Source organism: Ascaphus truei, unplaced genomic scaffold (genome assembly GCF_040206685.1).
Source record: "Ascaphus truei isolate aAscTru1 unplaced genomic scaffold, aAscTru1.hap1 HAP1_SCAFFOLD_638, whole genome shotgun sequence".
Lineage (NCBI taxonomy): Eukaryota > Metazoa > Chordata > Amphibia > Anura > Ascaphidae > Ascaphus > Ascaphus truei.
In genome coordinates, this window is record NW_027456971.1 from 139,999 (window position 1) to 161,505 (window position 21,507).

The window sequence follows — 21,507 nt, forward strand, 5'->3', positions numbered from 1 at the left end:
ATGACCTCTTCTGCTCTCATCATCCACCACCTCTCATTCCCCTCATCCCTGTCCTACTCGATACCTCAGCTTAATTGAACTCTCTCCTCTGACATCTACCCTTATCTCTAACCTCTCCTCACTTTCTGCTTAAACTAACTATCTTGTTAACTTTTACAATGCTATCATCTCCTCCCTCCTCCTCCCTCCTCCATCATATATATGCCCCTTCTAGGCTCTGACACACTCATCCCTCTAAGGCCATGATTATCATGGGCACATGCTTGGTCGTCCACAGTGCGTGCGAGCGATGCAGAGCCGCCTCGGACCTCAGTGCAGGGATTGCTGCATACCCCCAGCATCTGTCACCCACAAACAATACACACACTAATACTCCCCACAATACACACTATAATACCTCCTCAATACTAATCTCCCCAATAATATTATAGCTCCAAACACAATATACACAACACCCTTACACAAGATACACAATCTAGTACTCTCCTCTGCACCTCTACACACAATATAATACTCCCACACACACAATATACACACTACCCTCCTACCCCCATAAAATACAACCAATAATACACACACACTTTGTGGATGTTGGGACCAGCTCCCGGCATGCACCAGTGAAAGAGAGAGGCCCGCAGAAGCTCGGAAGAACTCCCTCCATCCGTGCCTTCCTCCGTTTCACATCTTCTCCCTGTCTCTCTCCCTCCCTTTCCTTGCATCTCCCTGCGTCTTTACGTATACCCAGTCAGTGACGGCTCTGGTCACGTGATGCCTTAATATGGGCTTATCCATATATGTTCATCCACGTCACTAATGTGATGCCCGCACTGTTGCGGAGCTGGTACTTACGACGGGCACTTATTGTTTTATCAGTACTGCGTACCTGACTCTACCGGCCTACTTTCAACACTAGTACAATATGTGCTTCACTACGAGTGAGTGGGGAATATTGGCATCACACAGTCACTGTTGAATATGCCATTCAATCCATTTTGAAAATAGTAATGCAATGTGGTTTTGTTTTGTTTGCTTTTTGCAGTAATGAAGAATGGAAAAGTTATATTAAAATTAAATTGGAGGGGGACTAGATTCAGCATTTCATCATGAACTCTGCACTTGTGAGAATTTAACTTCTTGAATACCCTGACAGGTACACGCAACATTAAGACTATAATCTGCTGTGCAAGCTTTCGTGCTATACCTCCCCCTCAGGTTTTGATTTATACATTTGCTGCCTCAATTCATGTCCTCTAATATTTGAAAGCTCTCTCCTAGCATTTTCTCTTTACCACAGAACGTCATCCCAATGTAACCTCTCTCTTGTTCTTTCTGCTTGCTGTTTCCTCACTCCTCTGTTAAACTTTTCTAATTTCTCTAACTTCCACACTCCTGCTTTTATCCACATGTTCTCCTCTTTCCTTCCCCTACCTTTGCATGTGTCTACACACTGCACCATTTGTACAGACCTCTATTGCAGCTATTTCTGCACTGCTCAATGAAAAGCACTCTTTAATATCCTATTCTCTGTGCCCCCTCTCTCTGCGCCCCCTCTTTTGGCGCCTCCTCTCTCTGCGCCCCCTCTCTCTGCGCCTATCTGTCTCATTCTCTCTACGTCCCTCTCTCTCTACATAGAGCTATCTCTGTCTCTCTCTACACCTATCTCTGTGTCTCCTTCTATGTTTGCTGATGTGTGGGATATCTCTTATAATCTTGAACCTGCTCATATACACATCGGGCCTCCCTGCCTCTGCCTCCCTGCTAAGAGTGTTAACCTATCTAATGTAATCCACATTCCTTTCCTTACTTTTCTCTTCCCTTCTCCTATGCCATCTGGAATGTCCGTTCTCTGACTAACAAGGCTCTAGTTGTACATGACCTCTTCTGCTCTCATCATTCACAATCAGTCATTCCCCTCACCCCATCTTACCTGTCCCACTGATTTGCCTCTGCTTAATTAAACTCTCCTCTGACATCTACTCTAACCTCTCTGCTCTCTCTCTCTTTCCGCTTAAACTAACAATCTTATTAACTCTTACAATGCTATCCTCCTATCTATATGCCCCCTCTAGGCTCTGACACACTTGTCCCTCTAGCCCACACCCTTGGCTAAATTCCCAAACATGTTCATCACACTTCCACTCGCTGTTCTTAATGCCTATGAAGGAAATCACACAATTGATATTTGATTTTTCTACAGTAAACATGTCTCCAGTCCTGTATAAAGCTGCTCTCTGTGGCCAAACCACACTACTTTTTTTTCACATTCATCAACACTCAAATTTAATTTACGCTGTCTTTTTTTCCCTGTATTTGACTCCCTCCACTAACCTTCTCCTCACACTTGCCATCCTTCCTTCACTTCTCCTCAAGCATTTGACTACTTCAGAGGCAAGGTGGATGCCACCCACAAGGAGATTCCTTCTGTCCCTTCCCCCTTCTCTCCTTCTACCTAATTCTCCTTCTGCATTTGACTCCTTTTCTTCTCTTACAGAGCTGGAAGCTAATCATCTTCTCTTCTCCCTCTACCACATGCCCTCTAGATCGTATCCCCTCACACCTTACTGCATCTCTTAGTCCCCACTCTCACCCACATCTTCAATTCCTCCCTATTCTCTGGCTCTTTACCCTCTTACTTTAAGCCTGTAGTGGTCACCCTTTTCTCAGAAACAACCTACACCCTATGTGCTTTACTAACTACCGCCCTGTATCCCTCCTGCTGTTTGTCTCCTAATTGCTAGAATGTCAACATTCTTAAATCACATTCCCTCCTGGATCCTTTACAACCTGCCTTTCGTACAGCTCGTTCTACAGACTGTGCTTAAAGCAAATTCCCAAGGTCACTTTTCCTTACTAATCCTACTTGATCTATCTGCTGCGTTTGATGCTCTCAATCACTCTCCTCCTTCATATTCTAAACTCTCTCTTGGTATCCGTAACACAGTTCTATCCTGGTTTTCATCATAATTTTCCTGTCACACATTCTCCATCTCTGTTGCTAACATGTCTTCGTCTTCTATTGATCTGTCTGTGGGTATACATCAGGGCTCTGTTCTGAGATCTCTCTTTCTCTCTACATACTATCATTTGGTGACCTCATCAACTCTTTGTGACAATCCTATAAATAACAAATACAAATATCAGGTCATGGGAATAAGTGATTTGGACATAAAAGTAACATTTCGGAAGTGTGGACAACTAATACATCTTGTAGATTGCCTTTACAGTGTGATGTCATTGATTCAGTAGATTGTGTGCAGACCAGGACTGCAGTACAGTGTCACTCACATGGATGACTTGCGTGGTAGAAGCTCAAGAACAAGGATGTCAAACTCCAGTCCTCGAGGGCAGCAAACAGGCCAGGTTTTCAGGATATCCCTACTGAAAACCTGGCCTGTTTGGGACCCTCGAGGACTGGAGTTTGACGTGCATGCTCTAGAAGGAGCACAGCTGTGGGTGGGAGGTGGATTTGCTTTGCATCAAATGGTTTGGAGCAAGGTTTATTGTATGTAGTAACATAATAACAATGCAATGCTTAACTTTTATTTCAGGAGGGATGACTGCAGAACAGAAGTGAATATTGAAGCCATGTGTTCCTTTTCTTGCAAAAGAGAAAATTTGAAGGACAGTTGAAGAGAAGGAAAATTACTACACAGAGACAGATAAGCAATGTGTATATTTCTCATTTACCATTTAGTATTTGTCGTTTTATTGACTCCACACAATCCGGCTGCTACGGGTTTCACATTGAATATTTTCATCTCTACTCTACCCCTTCCTGTGATCTGAACCATGCAAGTTTTCGTTGATTCAATACATCATGAGTAGAGGGTGGCTACAGTATGAAGTAAAGACCCAAGGACCACATCTACTACCATTCATAACAAGAACATGTGCAGTAGCGCACAGCTGCAGTTCTATGTGATTGTTATGAAAGGTTGAGGTGGTTCAATTCTATGAATCTGGAGTGGGATGGATCCTGTTTGCATCATATGGTTTCATCTAGGCCAGTAGATTATATAACTTTCAGTACAGGTTACACATGGCATCAGTATTAGTGATTTAAAGAGGAGGAAAGCTTCAATGTGGAGAACAAAGCCAAGTAATGTTGAAGTTACTCCTTTTACCATTTACTTGGTCAGTCTGTACTGTCTACTCCCCACACAGCTGCTAAGGATCTTCCATTTTAAATACTTTCACCTCCTATTCTGCACTGCTTTGCTGCCCATTATTCAGAGATGCGTTCCAGTCATGTTTACCACTCTGAATCTCTCTGCAGTCATTGGTTCAGCACATCATGGGTAGAGCATGGCTACAGATACAGCAAGCTATTATTATTTTACCGGCTGATCATCCATAATATTGCATTAAAACATAGAATATCACTTAATTTCCAAAAGATTCAGTGATGCTGATAATGCAGAATCTCACAACATTTCCCATCATAATGCCATAATGCACCAGTGGGAGAAATAATCCTTGCTATATCTGTACATTGTGTGACGTATTACCTCCATGACCATTGAGAGCAAGTACATCTTCTGTATAGAGCGGCTGTGTTATGATGCAGTTATTGATCATCATTGACATAATCACAAGAATCTTATGCAAAGGGAAATTGTCCGCAGCGAAGTGAGATTTCAGCCCCCAAACGTCTGTAATATTAATGCAATGTCTTACTTTTGTTGCAGTGAACACTGAAGAGACGGATCTACTACAACACTGTACAGGATGAGCATACGCTACAAGCAGCAAAATGATCTTGCAGTTGACAGTATGTTGTTCTGGTAATGTGCACAATTATTATTTATGGGCTACACACCACAGTGCTGGACATATTCTGTTAACTTCAACTCTACTCCTAACATGGAGATGTCTTCCTGGTGTTACTGATTCAGTACATCATATGCACAGTGTGGTTATGATATGATGGATTGATTTAATGAACCCACCAACCAATGATGACATCTGCATCATCTTCTGTAAAGTGCAGCTACAGCATGATATTATCAGCATTTGGTGCGGTATAATCAGAGGTATCTATGTGCTTTTGTGCCTGTTTTAAGTCCTCCAGCTTAACGCCCCTACACCTCCCACTACACAGGCATACTTACTTATGCATACACTGACATCTGGCATACCTACACACACCCCAGGGCCACTTCCTTCCCCTGATGTCAGGGAGAGGATGGGCATGCAGAGTGCAGTAAGTCTCCACGTTACTCTGGCCAACAGTCTTGGCCTACCTCCAGCATCTGTCACCCACAACATCTGTTCCCTCCTTGTAAAGTGCTGAACTATCTCACCTGGGTCAGTGCTATAGCTGATCACAGTGCCCGATCAGGATGTCACTGTGACAGGCAGCAGTGCAGATTGACCGGTCAATCAATGCAGTGCCGCAACATATGCACTAAATGAGATTTCCGTGCCCCCAGTCAGGTTACTCCCTGGGCAGTGACCCTGCTCACACCCTCCCCTAGTTCCACCTCTGATCACAATTATCTCTCTTGGAGAGTGTAGCAAATTGGAGTTGGGGGAATCTCACCTCTGCCATGCATGGTCACAATCTGGGCACAGGACCCAAATAGTGGGCAATGTGGCACTTCTTACAGTAGAGAATAAGTAACTTTATTCTTTACTTGTGTATTAAGGACCTTATTTGCATTAAATTCAGTCCACATGGGACCAAGACTTTCTGGCTTACTGAACAAAGTGGAATTGTTTCGTAGAGGGTGGAGAATTGTATTTTATCTGAAATTACCCCCTCTGCACAAAATACAAACAATTATACCCATACAAGTACCTTGTGGAAGTTGTTGCCCTCTATCTTCCTGTGGTCTCTCCCTGTTTCTCACCGTGCCTCCTCCCATTTCCTTGCACCTCTGCGTCTCCGCATATATCCCTATACTCAGAGCCGGCTCCGGTCAGTGACATGGGATGCCCAAATATGAGCATACCCATATATGGGCATCCATGCCACTGACCGGAGCCCGCTCTGTTGCGGATATGGAGAGAGACTGGGAGATTTACATCCCCTTATAATTCATATGGTGCATAGTACCGGCACGTATTGTTTTACCGGTACTGTGTACCTTCCTACTTTCACACTGGTACAGTATATGCTGCAGTGGGACTGAGAGGGATATATTGGTAACACATAGTCATTGTTGGGGGAATTCAATCCATTTTGAAAATAGTAATGAAATGTTTTTTACTTTTCTTTTTTTTCAGTAATGAAGAATGAAACATTTCTGTTAAAATTGAATTGGAGGTGAACTGGATTCATCATCAACTCTGCACCAGTGTGAATTGATGTTCTTTAATGTTCTGATAAGGTACATGCAACATCTCTTCCTCAACCCCTGCACCACTCTCTGCCTCTTGCCTCTCTCTCTCCACCTCCCTGCTAAGCGTATTAACCCATCTAATGTAATCCACATTCCATGTCTCACTTTACTCTTCACTTCTCACGTGCCCTCTGGAATGACTGCTCTCTGACTAACAAGGTCTATTTGTACATGACCTCTTCTGCTCTCATCCACCACCTCTCATTCCCCTCACCCCTGTCCTACTCGATACCTCAGCTTAATTGAACTCTCTCCTCTGACATCTACCCTTATCTCTAACCTCTCCTCACTTTCTGCTTAAACTAACTATCTTGTTAACTTTTACAATGCTATCATCTCCTCCTCCCTCCTCCTCCCTCCTCCTCCTTCCTCCTCCCTCCTCCATTATATATATACCCCTTCTAGGCTCTGACACACTCATCCCTCTAAGGCCATGATTATCATGGGCACATGCTTGGTCGTCCACAGTGCGTGCGAGCGATGCAGAGCCGCCTCGGACCTCAGTGCAGGGATTGCTGCATACCCCCAGCATCTGTCACCCACAAACAATACACACACTAATACTCCCCACAATACACACTATAATACCTCCTCAATACTAATCTCCCCAATAATATTATAGCTCCAAACACAATATACACAACACCCTTACACAAGATACACAATCTAGTACTCTCCTCTGCACCTCTACACACAATATAATACTCCCACACACACAATATACACACTACCCTCCTACCCCCATAAAATACAACCAATAATACACACACACTTTGTGGATGTTGGGACCAGCTCCCGGCATGCACCAGTGAAAGAGAGAGGCCCGCAGAAGCTCGGAAGAACTCCCTCCATCCGTGCCTTCCTCCGTTTCACATCTTCTCCCTGTCTCTCTCCCTCCCTTTCCTTGCATCTCCCTGCGTCTTTACGTATACCCAGTCAGTGACGGCTCTGGTCACGTGATGCCTTAATATGGGCTTATCCATATATGTTCATCCACGTCACTAATGTGATGCCCGCACTGTTGCGGAGCTGGTACTTACGACGGGCACTTATTGTTTTATCAGTACTGCGTACCTGACTCTACCGGCCTACTTTCAACACTAGTACAATATGTGCTTCACTACGAGTGAGTGGGGAATATTGGCATCACACAGTCACTGTTGAATATGCCATTCAATCCATTTTGAAAATAGTAATGCAATGTGGTTTTGTTTTGTTTGCTTTTTGCAGTAATGAAGAATGGAAAAGTTATATTAAAATTAAATTGGAGGGGGACTAGATTCAGCATTTCATCATGAACTCTGCACTTGTGAGAATTTAACTTCTTGATTACCCTGACAGGTACACGCAACATTAAGACTATAATCTGCTGTGCAAGCTTTCGTGCTATACCTCCCCCTCAGGTTTTGATTTATACATTTGCTGCCTCAATTCATGTCCTCTAATATTTGAAAGCTCTCTCCTAGCATTTTCTCTTTACCACAGAACGTCATCCCAATGTAACCTCTCTCTTGTTCTTTCTGCTTGCTGTTTCCTCACTCCTCTGTTAAACTTTTCTAATTTCTCTAACTTCCACACTCCTGCTTTTATCCACATGTTCTCCTCTTTCCTTCCCCTACCTTTGCATGTGTCTACACACTGCACCATTTGTACAGACCTCTATTGCAGCTATTTCTGCACTGCTCAATGAAAAGCACTCTTTAATATCCTATTCTCTGTGCCCCCTCTCTCTGCGCCCCCTCTTTTGGCGCCTCCTCTCTCTGCGCCCCCTCTCTCTGCGCCTATCTGTCTCATTCTCTCTACGTCCCTCTCTCTCTACATAGAGCTATCTCTGTCTCTCTCTACACCTATCTCTGTGTCTCCTTCTATGTTTGCTGATGTGTGGGATATCTCTTATAATCTTGAACCTGCTCATATACACATCGGGCCTCCCTGCCTCTGCCTCCCTGCTAAGAGTGTTAACCTATCTAATGTAATCCACATTCCTTTCCTTACTTTTCTCTTCCCTTCTCCTATGCCATCTGGAATGTCCGTTCTCTGACTAACAAGGCTCTAGTTGTACATGACCTCTTCTGCTCTCATCATTCACAATCAGTCATTCCCCTCACCCCATCTTACCTGTCCCACTGATTTGCCTCTGCTTAATTAAACTCTCCTCTGACATCTACTCTAACCTCTCTGCTCTCTCTCTCTTTCCGCTTAAACTAACAATCTTATTAACTCTTACAATGCTATCCTCCTATCTATATGCCCCCTCTAGGCTCTGACACACTTGTCCCTCTAGCCCACACCCTTGGCTAAATTCCCAAACATGTTCATCACACTTCCACTCGCTGTTCTTAATGCCTATGAAGGAAATCACACAATTGATATTTGATTTTTCTACAGTAAAAATGTCTCCAGTCCTGTATAAAGCTGCTCTCTGTGGCCAAACCACACTACTTTTTTTTCACATTCATCAACACTCAAATTTAATTTACGCTGTCTTTTTTTCCCTGTATTTGACTCCCTCCACTAACCTTCTCCTCACACTTGCCATCCTTCCTTCACTTCTCCTCAAGCATTTGACTACTTCAGAGGCAAGGTGGATGCCACCCACAAGGAGATTCCTTCTGTCCCTTCCCCCTTCTCTCCTTCTACCTAATTCTCCTTCTGCATTTGACTCCTTTTCTTCTCTTACAGAGCTGGAAGCTAATCATCTTCTCTTCTCCCTCTACCACATGCCCTCTAGATCGTATCCCCTCACACCTTACTGCATCTCTTAGTCCCCACTCTCACCCACATCTTCAATTCCTCCCTATTCTCTGGCTCTTTACCCTCTTACTTTAAGCCTGTAGTGGTCACCCTTTTCTCAGAAACAACCTACACCCTATGTGCCTTACTAACTACCGCCCTGTATCCCTCCTGCTGTTTGTCTCCTAATTGCTAGAATGTCAACATTCTTAAATCACATTCCCTCCTGGATCCTTTACAACCTGCCTTTCGTACAGCTCGTTCTACAGACTGTGCTTAAAGCAAATTCCCAAGGTCACTTTTCCCTACTAATCCTACTTGATCTATCTGCTGCGTTTGATGCTCTCAATCACTCTCCTCCTTCATATTCTAAACTCTCTCTTGGTATCCGTAACACAGTTCTATCCTGGTTTTCATCATAACTTTCCTGTCACACATTCTCCATCTCTGTTGCTAACATGTCTTCGTCTTCTATTGATCTGTCTGTGGGTATACATCAGGGCTCTGTTCTGAGATCTCTCTTTCTCTCTACATACTATCATTTGGTGACCTCATCAACTCTTTGTGACAATCCTATAAATAACAAATACAAATATCAGGTCATGGGAATAAGTGATTTGGACATAAAAGTAACATTTCGGAAGTGTGGACAACTAATACATCTTGTAGATTGCCTTTACAGTGTGATGTCATTGATTCAGTAGATTGTGTGCAGACCAGGACTGCAGTACAGTGTCACTCACATGGATGACTTGCGTGGTAGAAGCTCAAGAACAAGGATGTCAAACTCCAGTCCTCGAGGGCAGCAAACAGGCCAGGTTTTCAGGATATCCCTACTGAAAACCTGGCCTGTTTGGGACCCTCGAGGACTGGAGTTTGACATGCATGCTCTAGAAGGAGCACAGCTGTGGGTGGGAGGTGGATTTGCTTTGCATCAAATGGTTTGGAGCAAGGTTTATTGTATGTAGTAACATAATAACAATGCAATGCTTAACTTTTATTTCAGGAGGGATGACTGCAGAACAGAAGTGAATATTGAAGCCATGTGTTCCTTTTCTTGCAAAAGAGAAAATTTGAAGGACAGTTGAAGAGAAGGAAAATTACTACACAGAGACAGATAAGCAGTGTGTATATTTCTCATTTACCATTTAGTATTTGTCGTTTTATTGACTCCACACAATCCGGCTGCTACGGGTTTCACATTGAATATTTTCATCTCTACTCTACCCCTTCCTGTGATCTGAACCATGCAAGTTTTCGTTGATTCAATACATCATGAGTAGAGGGTGGCTACAGTATGAAGTAAAGACCCAAGGACCACATCTACTACCATTCATAACAAGAACATGTGCAGTAGCGCACAGCTGCAGTTCTATGTGATTGTTATGAAAGGTTGAGGTGGTTCAATTCTATGAATCTGGAGTGGGATGGATCCTGTTTGCATCATATGGTTTCATCTAGGCCAGTAGATTATATAACTTTCAGTACAGGTTACACATGGCATCAGTATTAGTGATTTAAAGAGGAGGAAAGCTTCAATGTGGAGAACAAAGCCAAGTAATGTTGAAGTTACTCCTTTTACCATTTACTTGGTCAGTCTGTACTGTCTACTCCCCACACAGCTGCTAAGGATCTTCCATTTTAAATACTTTCACCTCCTATTCTGCACTGCTTTGCTGCCCATTATTCAGAGATGCGTTCCAGTCATGTTTACCACTCTGAATCTCTCTGCAGTCATTGGTTCAGCACATCATGGGTAGAGCATGGCTACAGATACAGCAAGCTATTATTATTTTACCGGCTGATCATCCATAATATTGCATTAAAACATAGAATATCACTTAATTTCCAAAAGATTCAGTGATGCTGATAATGCAGAATCTCACAACATTTCCCATCATAATGCCATAATGCACCAGTGGGAGAAATAATCCTTGCTATATCTGTACATTGTGTGACGTATTACCTCCATGACCATTGAGAGCAAGTACATCTTCTGTATAGAGCGGCTGTGTTATGATGCAGTTATTGATCATCATTGACATAATCACAAGAATCTTATGCAAAGGGAAATTGTCCGCAGCGAAGTGAGATTTCAGCCCCCAAACGTCTGTAATATTAATGCAATGTCTTACTTTTGTTGCAGTGAACACTGAAGAGACGGATCTACTACAACACTGTACAGGATGAGCATACGCTACAAGCAGCAAAATGATCTTGCAGTTGACAGTATGTTGTTCTGGTAATGTGCACAATTATTATTTATGGGCTACACACCACAGTGCTGGACATATTCTGTTAACTTCAACTCTACTCCTAACATGGAGATGTCTTCCTGGTGTTACTGATTCAGTACATCATATGCACAGTGTGGTTATGATATGATGGATTGATTTAATGAACCCACCAACCAATGATGACATCTGCATCATCTTCTGTAAAGTGCAGCTACAGCATGATATTATCAGCATTTGGTGCGGTATAATCAGAGGTATCTATGTGCTTTTGTGCCTGTTTTAAGTCCTCCAGCTTAACGCCCCTACACCTCCCACTACACAGGCATACTTACTTATGCATACACTGACATCTGGCATACCTACACACACCCCAGGGCCACTTCCTTCCCCTGATGTCAGGGAGAGGATGGGCATGCAGAGTGCAGTAAGTCTCCACGTTACTCTGGCCAACAGTCTTGGCCTACCTCCAGCATCTGTCACCCACAACATCTGTTCCCTCCTTGTAAAGTGCTGAACTATCTCACCTGGGTCAGTGCTATAGCTGATCACAGTGCCCGATCAGGATGTCACTGTGACAGGCAGCAGTGCAGATTGACCGGTCAATCAATGCAGTGCCGCAACATATGCACTAAATGAGATTTCCGTGCCCCCAGTCAGGTTACTCCCTGGGCAGTGACCCTGCTCACACCCTCCCCTAGTTCCACCTCTGATCACAATTATCTCTCTTGGAGAGTGTAGCAAATTGGAGTTGGGGGAATCTCACCTCTGCCATGCATGGTCACAATCTGGGCACAGGACCCAAATAGTGGGCAATGTGGCACTTCTTACAGTAGAGAATAAGTAACTTTATTCTTTACTTGTGTATTAAGGACCTTATTTGCATTAAATTCAGTCCACATGGGACCAAGACTTTCTGGCTTACTGAACAAAGTGGAATTGTTTCGTAGAGGGTGGAGAATTGTATTTTATCTGAAATTACCCCCTCTGCACAAAATACAAACAATTATACCCATACAAGTACCTTGTGGAAGTTGTTGCCCTCTATCTTCCTGTGGTCTCTCCCTGTTTCTCACCGTGCCTCCTCCCATTTCCTTGCACCTCTGCGTCTCCGCATATATCCCTATACTCAGAGCCGGCTCCGGTCAGTGACATGGGATGCCCAAATATGAGCATACCCATATATGGGCATCCATGCCACTGACCGGAGCCCGCTCTGTTGCGGATATGGAGAGAGACTGGGAGATTTACATCCCCTTATAATTCATATGGTGCATAGTACCGGCACGTATTGTTTTACCGGTACTGTGTACCTTCCTACTTTCACACTGGTACAGTATATGCTGCAGTGGGACTGAGAGGGATATATTGGTAACACATAGTCATTGTTGGGGGAATTCAATCCATTTTGAAAATAGTAATGAAATGTTTTTTACTTTTCTTTTTTTTCAGTAATGAAGAATGAAACATTTCTGTTAAAATTGAATTGGAGGTGAACTGGATTCATCATCAACTCTGCACCAGTGTGAATTGATGTTCTTTAATGTTCTGATAAGGTACATGCAACATCTCTTCCTCAACCCCTGCACCACTCTCTGCCTCTTGCCTCTCTCTCTCCACCTCCCTGCTAAGCGTATTAACCCATCTAATGTAATCCACATTCCATGTCTCACTTTACTCTTCACTTCTCACGTGCCCTCTGGAATGACTGCTCTCTGACTAACAAGGTCTATTTGTACATGACCTCTTCTGCTCTCATCATCCACCACCTCTCATTCCCCTCATCCCTGTCCTACTCGATACCTCAGCTTAATTGAACTCTCTCCTCTGACATCTACCCTTATCTCTAACCTCTCCTCACTTTCTGCTTAAACTAACTATCTTGTTAACTTTTACAATGCTATCATCTCCTCCCTCCTCCTCCCTCCTCCATCATATATATGCCCCTTCTAGGCTCTGACACACTCATCCCTCTAAGGCCATGATTATCATGGGCACATGCTTGGTCGTCCACAGTGCGTGCGAGCGATGCAGAGCCGCCTCGGACCTCAGTGCAGGGATTGCTGCATACCCCCAGCATCTGTCACCCACAAACAATACACACACTAATACTCCCCACAATACACACTATAATACCTCCTCAATACTAATCTCCCCAATAATATTATAGCTCCAAACACAATATACACAACACCCTTACACAAGATACACAATCTAGTACTCTCCTCTGCACCTCTACACACAATATAATACTCCCACACACACAATATACACACTACCCTCCTACCCCCATAAAATACAACCAATAATACACACACACTTTGTGGATGTTGGGACCAGCTCCCGGCATGCACCAGTGAAAGAGAGAGGCCCGCAGAAGCTCGGAAGAACTCCCTCCATCCGTGCCTTCCTCCGTTTCACATCTTCTCCCTGTCTCTCTCCCTCCCTTTCCTTGCATCTCCCTGCGTCTTTACGTATACCCAGTCAGTGACGGCTCTGGTCACGTGATGCCTTAATATGGGCTTATCCATATATGTTCATCCACGTCACTAATGTGATGCCCGCACTGTTGCGGAGCTGGTACTTACGACGGGCACTTATTGTTTTATCAGTACTGCGTACCTGACTCTACCGGCCTACTTTCAACACTAGTACAATATGTGCTTCACTACGAGTGAGTGGGGAATATTGGCATCACACAGTCACTGTTGAATATGCCATTCAATCCATTTTGAAAATAGTAATGCAATGTGGTTTTGTTTTGTTTGCTTTTTGCAGTAATGAAGAATGGAAAAGATATATTAAAATTAAATTGGAGGGGGACTAGATTCAGCATTTCATCATGAACTCTGCACTTGTGAGAATTTAACTTCTTGAATACCCTGACAGGTACACGCAACATTAAGACTATAATCTGCTGTGCAAGCTTTCGTGCTATACCTCCCCCTCAGGTTTTGATTTATACATTTGCTGCCTCAATTCATGTCCTCTAATATTTGAAAGCTCTCTCCTAGCATTTTCTCTTTACCACAGAACGTCATCCCAATGTAACCTCTCTCTTGTTCTTTCTGCTTGCTGTTTCCTCACTCCTCTGTTAAACTTTTCTAATTTCTCTAACTTCCACACTCCTGCTTTTATCCACATGTTCTCCTCTTTCCTTCCCCTACCTTTGCATGTGTCTACACACTGCACCATTTGTACAGACCTCTATTGCAGCTATTTCTGCACTGCTCAATGAAAAGCACTCTTTAATATCCTATTCTCTGTGCCCCCTCTCTCTGCGCCCCCTCTTTTGGCGCCTCCTCTCTCTGCGCCCCCTCTCTCTGCGCCTATCTGTCTCATTCTCTCTACGTCCCTCTCTCTCTACATAGAGCTATCTCTGTCTCTCTCTACACCTATCTCTGTGTCTCCTTCTATGTTTGCTGATGTGTGGGATATCTCTTATAATCTTGAACCTGCTCATATACACATCGGGCCTCCCTGCCTCTGCCTCCCTGCTAAGAGTGTTAACCTATCTAATGTAATCCACATTCCTTTCCTTACTTTTCTCTTCCCTTCTCCTATGCCATCTGGAATGTCCGTTCTCTGACTAACAAGGCTCTAGTTGTACATGACCTCTTCTGCTCTCATCATTCACAATCAGTCATTCCCCTCACCCCATCTTACCTGTCCCACTGATTTGCCTCTGCTTAATTAAACTCTCCTCTGACATCTACTCTAACCTCTCTGCTCTCTCTCTCTTTCCGCTTAAACTAACAATCTTATTAACTCTTACAATGCTATCCTCCTATCTATATGCCCCCTCTAGGCTCTGACACACTTGTCCCTCTAGCCCACACCCTTGGCTAAATTCCCAAACATGTTCATCACACTTCCACTCGCTGTTCTTAATGCCTATGAAGGAAATCACACAATTGATATTTGATTTTTCTACAGTAAAAATGTCTCCAGTCCTGTATAAAGCTGCTCTCTGTGGCCAAACCACACTACTTTTTTTTCACATTCATCAACACTCAAATTTAATTTACGCTGTCTTTTTTTCCCTGTATTTGACTCCCTCCACTAACCTTCTCCTCACACTTGCCATCCTTCCTTCACTTCTCCTCAAGCATTTGACTACTTCAGAGGCAAGGTGGATGCCACCCACAAGGAGATTCCTTCTGTCCCTTCCCCCTTCTCTCCTTCTACCTAATTCTCCTTCTGCATTTGACTCCTTTTCTTCTCTTACAGAGCTGGAAGCTAATCATCTTCTCTTCTCCCTCTACCACATGCCCTCTAGATCGTATCCCCTCACACCTTACTGCATCTCTTAGTCCCCACTCTCACCCACATCTTCAATTCCTCCCTATTCTCTGGCTCTTTACCCTCTTACTTTAAGCCTGTAGTGGTCACCCTTTTCTCAGAAACAACCTACACCCTATGTGCCTTACTAACTACCGCCCTGTATCCCTCCTGCTGTTTGTCTCCTAATTGCTAGAATGTCAACATTCTTAAATCACATTCCCTCCTGGATCCTTTACAACCTGCCTTTCGTACAGCTCGTTCTACAGACTGTGCTTAAAGCAAATTCCCAAGGTCACTTTTCCCTACTAATCCTACTTGATCTATCTGCTGCGTTTGATGCTCTCAATCACTCTCCTCCTTCATATTCTAAACTCTCTCTTGGTATCCGTAACACAGTTCTATCCTGGTTTTCATCATAACTTTCCTGTCACACATTCTCCATCTCTGTTGCTAACATGTCTTCGTCTTCTATTGATCTGTCTGTGGGTATACATCAGGGCTCTGTTCTGAGATCTCTCTTTCTCTCTACATACTATCATTTGGTGACCTCATCAACTCTTTGTGACAATCCTATAAATAACAAATACAAATATCAGGTCATGGGAATAAGTGATTTGGACATAAAAGTAACATTTCGGAAGTGTGGACAACTAATACATCTTGTAGATTGCCTTTACAGTGTGATGTCATTGATTCAGTAGATTGTGTGCAGACCAGGACTGCAGTACAGTGTCACTCACATGGATGACTTGCGTGGTAGAAGCTCAAGAACAAGGATGTCAAACTCCAGTCCTCGAGGGCAGCAAACAGGCCAGGTTTTCAGGATATCCCTACTGAAAACCTGGCCTGTTTGGGACCCTCGAGGACTGGAGTTTGACATGCATGCTCTAGAAGGAGCACAGCTGTGGGTGGGAGGTGGATTTGCTTTGCATCAAATGGTTTGGAGCAAGGTTTATTGTATGTAGTAACATAATAACAATGCAATGCTTAACTTTTATTTCAGGAGGGATGACTGCAGAACAGAAGTGAATATTGAAGCCATGTGTTCCTTTTCTTGCAAAAGAGAAAATTTGAAGGACAGTTGAAGAGAAGGAAAATTACTACACAGAGACAGATAAGCAATGTGTATATTTCTCATTTACCATTTAGTATTTGTCGTTTTATTGACTCCACACAATCCGGCTGCTACGGGTTTCACATTGAATATTTTCATCTCTACTCTACCCCTTCCTGTGATCTGAACCATGCAAGTTTTCGTTGATTCAATACATCATGAGTAGAGGGTGGCTACAGTATGAAGTAAAGACCCAAGGACCACATCTACTACCATTCATAACAAGAACATGTGCAGTAGCGCACAGCTGCAGTTCTATGTGATTGTTATGAAAGGTTGAGGTGGTTCAATTCTATGAATCTGGAGTGGGATGGATCCTGTTTGCATCATATGGTTTCATCTAGGCCAGTAGATTATATAACTTTCAGTACAGGTTACACATGGCATCAGTATTAGTGATTTAAAGAGGAGGAAAGCTTCAATGTGGAGAACAAAGCCAAGTAATGTTGAAGTTACTCCTTTTACCATTTACTTGGTCAGTCTGTACTGTCTACTCCCCACACAGCTGCTAAGGATCTTCCATTTTAAATACTTTCACCTCCTATTCTGCACTGCTTTGCTGCCCATTATTCAGAGATGCGTTCCAGTCATGTTTACCACTCTGAATCTCTCTGCAGTCATTGGTTCAGCACATCATGGGTAGAGCATGGCTACAGATACAGCAAGCTATTATTATTTTACCGGCTGATCATCCATAATATTGCATTAAAACATAGAATATCACTTAATTTCCAAAAAATTCAGTGATGCTGATAATGCAGAATCTCACAACATTTCCCATCATAATGCCATAATGCACCAGTGGGAGAAATAATCCTTGCTATATCTGTACATTGTGTGACGTATTACCTCCATGACCATTGAGAGCAAGTACATCTTCTGTATAGAGCGGCTGTGTTATGATGCAGTTATTGATCATCATTGACATAATCACAAGAATCTTATGCAAAGGGAAATTGTCCGCAGCGAAGTGAGATTTCAGCCCCCAAACGTCTGTAATATTAATGCAATGTCTTACTTTTGTTGCAGTGAACACTGAAGAGACGGATCTACTACAACACTGTACAGGATGAGCATACGCTACAAGCAGCAAAATGATCTTGCAGTTGACAGTATGTTGTTCTGGTAATGTGCACAATTATTATTTATGGGCTACACACCACAGTGCTGGACATATTCTGTTAACTTCAACTCTACTCCTAACATGGAGATGTCTTCCTGGTGTTACTGATTCAGTACATCATATGCACAGTGTGGTTATGATATGATGGATTGATTTAATGAACCCACCAACCAATGATGACATCTGCATCATCTTCTGTAAAGTGCAGCTACAGCATGATATTATCAGCATTTGGTGCGGTATAATCAGAGGTATCTATGTGCTTTTGTGCCTGTTTTAAGTCCTCCAGCTTAACGCCCCTACACCTCCCACTACACAGGCATACTTACTTATGCATACACTGACATCTGGCATACCTACACACACCCCAGGGCCACTTCCTTCCCCTGATGTCAGGGAGAGGATGGGCATGCAGAGTGCAGTAAGTCTCCACGTTACTCTGGCCAACAGTCTTGGCCTACCTCCAGCATCTGTCACCCACAACATCTGTTCCCTCCTTGTAAAGTGCTGAACTATCTCACCTGGGTCAGTGCTATAGCTGATCACAGTGCCCGATCAGGATGTCACTGTGACAGGCAGCAGTGCAGATTGACCGGTCAATCAATGCAGTGCCGCAACATATGCACTAAATGAGATTTCCGTGCCCCCAGTCAGGTTACTCCCTGGGCAGTGACCCTGCTCACACCCTCCCCTAGTTCCACCTCTGATCACAATTATCTCTCTTGGAGAGTGTAGCAAATTGGAGTTGGGGGAATCTCACCTCTGCCATGCATGGTCACAATCTGGGCACAGGACCCAAATAGTGGGCAATGTGGCACTTCTTACAGTAGAGAATAAGTAACTTTATTCTTTACTTGTGTATTAAGGACCTTATTTGCATTAAATTCAGTCCACATGGGACCAAGACTTTCTGGCTTACTGAACAAAGTGGAATTGTTTCGTAGAGGGTGGAGAATTGTATTTTATCTGAAATTACCCCCTCTGCACAAAATACAAACAATTATACCCATACAAGTACCTTGTGGAAGTTGTTGCCCTCTATCTTCCTGTGGTCTCTCCCTGTTTCTCACCGTGCCTCCTCCCATTTCCTTGCACCTCTGCGTCTCCGCATATATCCCTATACTCAGAGCCGGCTCCGGTCAGTGACATGGGATGCCCAAATATGAGCATACCCATATATGGGCATCCATGCCACTGACCGGAGCCCGCTCTGTTGCGGATATGGAGAGAGACTGGGAGATTTACATCCCCTTATAATTCATATGGTGCATAGTACCGGCACGTATTGTTTTACCGGTACTGTGTACCTTCTTACTTTCACACTGGTACAGTATGTGCTGCAGTGGGACTGAGAGGGATATATTGGTAACACATAGTCATTGGTGGGGGAATTCAATCCATTTTGAAAATAGTAATGCATTGTTTTTTACTTTTTTTTTTGCAGTAATGAAGAATGAAAAAGTTCTGTTAAAATTGAATTGGACGTGAACTGGATTCAGCATTTCATCATCAACTCTGCACCAGTGTGAATTGACGTTCTTTAATGTTCTGACAAGGTACATGCAACATCTCTTCCTCTACCCCTACACCACCCTCTGCCTCTTGCCTCTCTCTCCACCTCCCTGCTAAGCGTATTAACCCATCTAATGTAATCCACATTCCTTGTCTCACTTTACTCTTCCCTTCTCACGTGCCCTCTGGAATGTCCACCACTTCTCATTCCCCTCACCCCTGTCCTACTCGATACCTCAGCTTAATTGAACTCTCTCCTCTGACATCTACCCTTATCTCTAACCTCTCCTCACTTTCTGCTTAAACTAACTATCTTGTTAACTCTTACAATGCTATCATCTCCTCCTCCCTCCTCCTCCATCATCTATATGCCCCTTCTAGGCTCTGACACACTCATCCCTCTAAGGCCGTGATTATCATGGGCACACGCTTGGTCGTCCACAGTGCGTGCGAGCGATGCAGGGCCTCCCCGTCGCCTCGGACCTCAGTGCAGGGATTGCTGGAGCGACAGGCATGCGCTAACTTTGCCTTCTGTTGCGTGCTTACTATAGACGCAGCCTAACCCATGCATTGGTTTAATTCACAAGCACGCTCTCATCACACTTCATCACATCACACTGCTGCTCTTAACACCTATGGAGGAAATCTCACAGTCTGATTTTCTACACTAAACCTTTGTTCTGCTCTGTAAAACTCTGCTCCTTTTTTTAAGGTCAAACACTACTTTTTCCTCACTCATCAACACTCCATTTTCATTCACACTGTCTTCTATGTATTTGAGTCCCACCACTGACTTTCTCCTCCCACTTAACATCCATCCTTTATTTCTCCTCAAGCCTTTGCTCACTTGAGGCAAGGTGGATGCCATCCACAAGTAGATTCGTTCTCTCCCTTCCCCCTCTCTCTTTTTCTATCTAGATCTCATTGCACTCTTGACTCCTTTTCTCCTGTCACAAAGCTGGAACCTGATCTTCTCTTCTCCCTCTACCACATGCCCTCTCAATCCTATATTCTCACTCTCACCCACATCTTCAATTCCTCCATATCCTTTGGCTCTTTCAACTCTTCCTTTTAAGCATGCAGTGGTCACCCCTATTCTCAAAAATAACCTTGACCTTGTGTGAATTTCTAACTATCGCCCTGTATCCGTCCTACCATTTGCCTCCTAATTGCTAGAACGTCTTGTGATCTCCCGTTTGATCAACATTCTTAAATCACATGCTCCTCTGGGCCCTTCACAATCTGCCTTTCCCAATGTAACCAATTATGTACATAAAGAAAATTCCCAAGGTCCATTTTACTTACTAATCCTGCTTGATCTCTCTTCTGCTTTTGATACTGTCAATCACTCTTCTCATTCATATTCTAAACTCTTTCTTCGTATCCGCAGCAAACTTATATCCTGGTTTTCATCATACTTCTCCATCACACATTCTCCATCTCTGTTGCTAACGTGTCTTTGTCTCCTGTTGTTTTGTCTGTTGGTATACCTCAGGACTCTGTTCTGGGACCTCTCTCACTACATACTATCACTAGTTGACCTTATCAACTATTTTGGCCCTTGATATCATCTCTATGCAGATGATACACACACCTATCCACCCTACCGTCACTCCTGCAATTTAGTTCCTAGTTTCGGGTCGCCTCCTGGCTATATCCTCCATGGATGACACTCTTCTGCCTTAAACCTAATGTCTAAAACTGAGCTCCTCATATTTCCCCCTAAATCTGGCCTAATATCACCTTTCTCCATCGCAGTAAACAGTACTACCATCATCCTGTCATGAAAGCACATTGCCTAGGAGTAACATTTGACTCTTCCCTTTCCATCTTCATTCACGACACTGGCTAAAGTTTGTCGATTCTTTCTCTGTAATATTTCCAAGATTTGCCCTTTTCTCTGTCAATCTACTGCTAAAACGCCAATGCATGCCCTTATCGTATGGGTTAACATACTGCTAACAGGGCTCCCTGCTTCACAACTTTCTCATTTGCAATCTATCCAAAACTCTGCTGCTTGAATAATTTCCCTTTCTCCCACAACAGTATCTGCTCATCTCCTCCTCCTCCTTAAATCCCTCTCCTTGCTTCCCATCAAGTTTCAGATCACCTACAAAGTTCTCCTCCTTACCTTTTTGTTAAGGTTCTCTATTAGTGGTGTAC

The 21,507-nt window shown here is 43.5% G+C and overlaps 1 long non-coding RNA gene across 1 annotated transcript in view; it reads left to right on the forward strand.

Moving 5' to 3' along the window:
* Positions 1–21,507, forward strand: part of LOC142485824 (uncharacterized) — a 29,716-nt gene that overhangs the window by 288 nt on the left and 7,921 nt on the right. Inside the window, exons 2-13 of the long non-coding RNA XR_012798698.1 lie at positions 1,040–1,150; positions 3,549–3,668; positions 4,689–4,784; positions 6,229–6,332; positions 7,575–7,685; positions 10,084–10,203; positions 11,224–11,319; positions 12,764–12,867; positions 14,090–14,200; positions 16,599–16,718; positions 17,739–17,834; positions 19,277–19,388. This is a non-coding gene — a long non-coding RNA (uncharacterized LOC142485824). The remainder of the gene's footprint in view (positions 1–1,039; positions 1,151–3,548; positions 3,669–4,688; positions 4,785–6,228; positions 6,333–7,574; positions 7,686–10,083; positions 10,204–11,223; positions 11,320–12,763; positions 12,868–14,089; positions 14,201–16,598; positions 16,719–17,738; positions 17,835–19,276; positions 19,389–21,507) is intronic.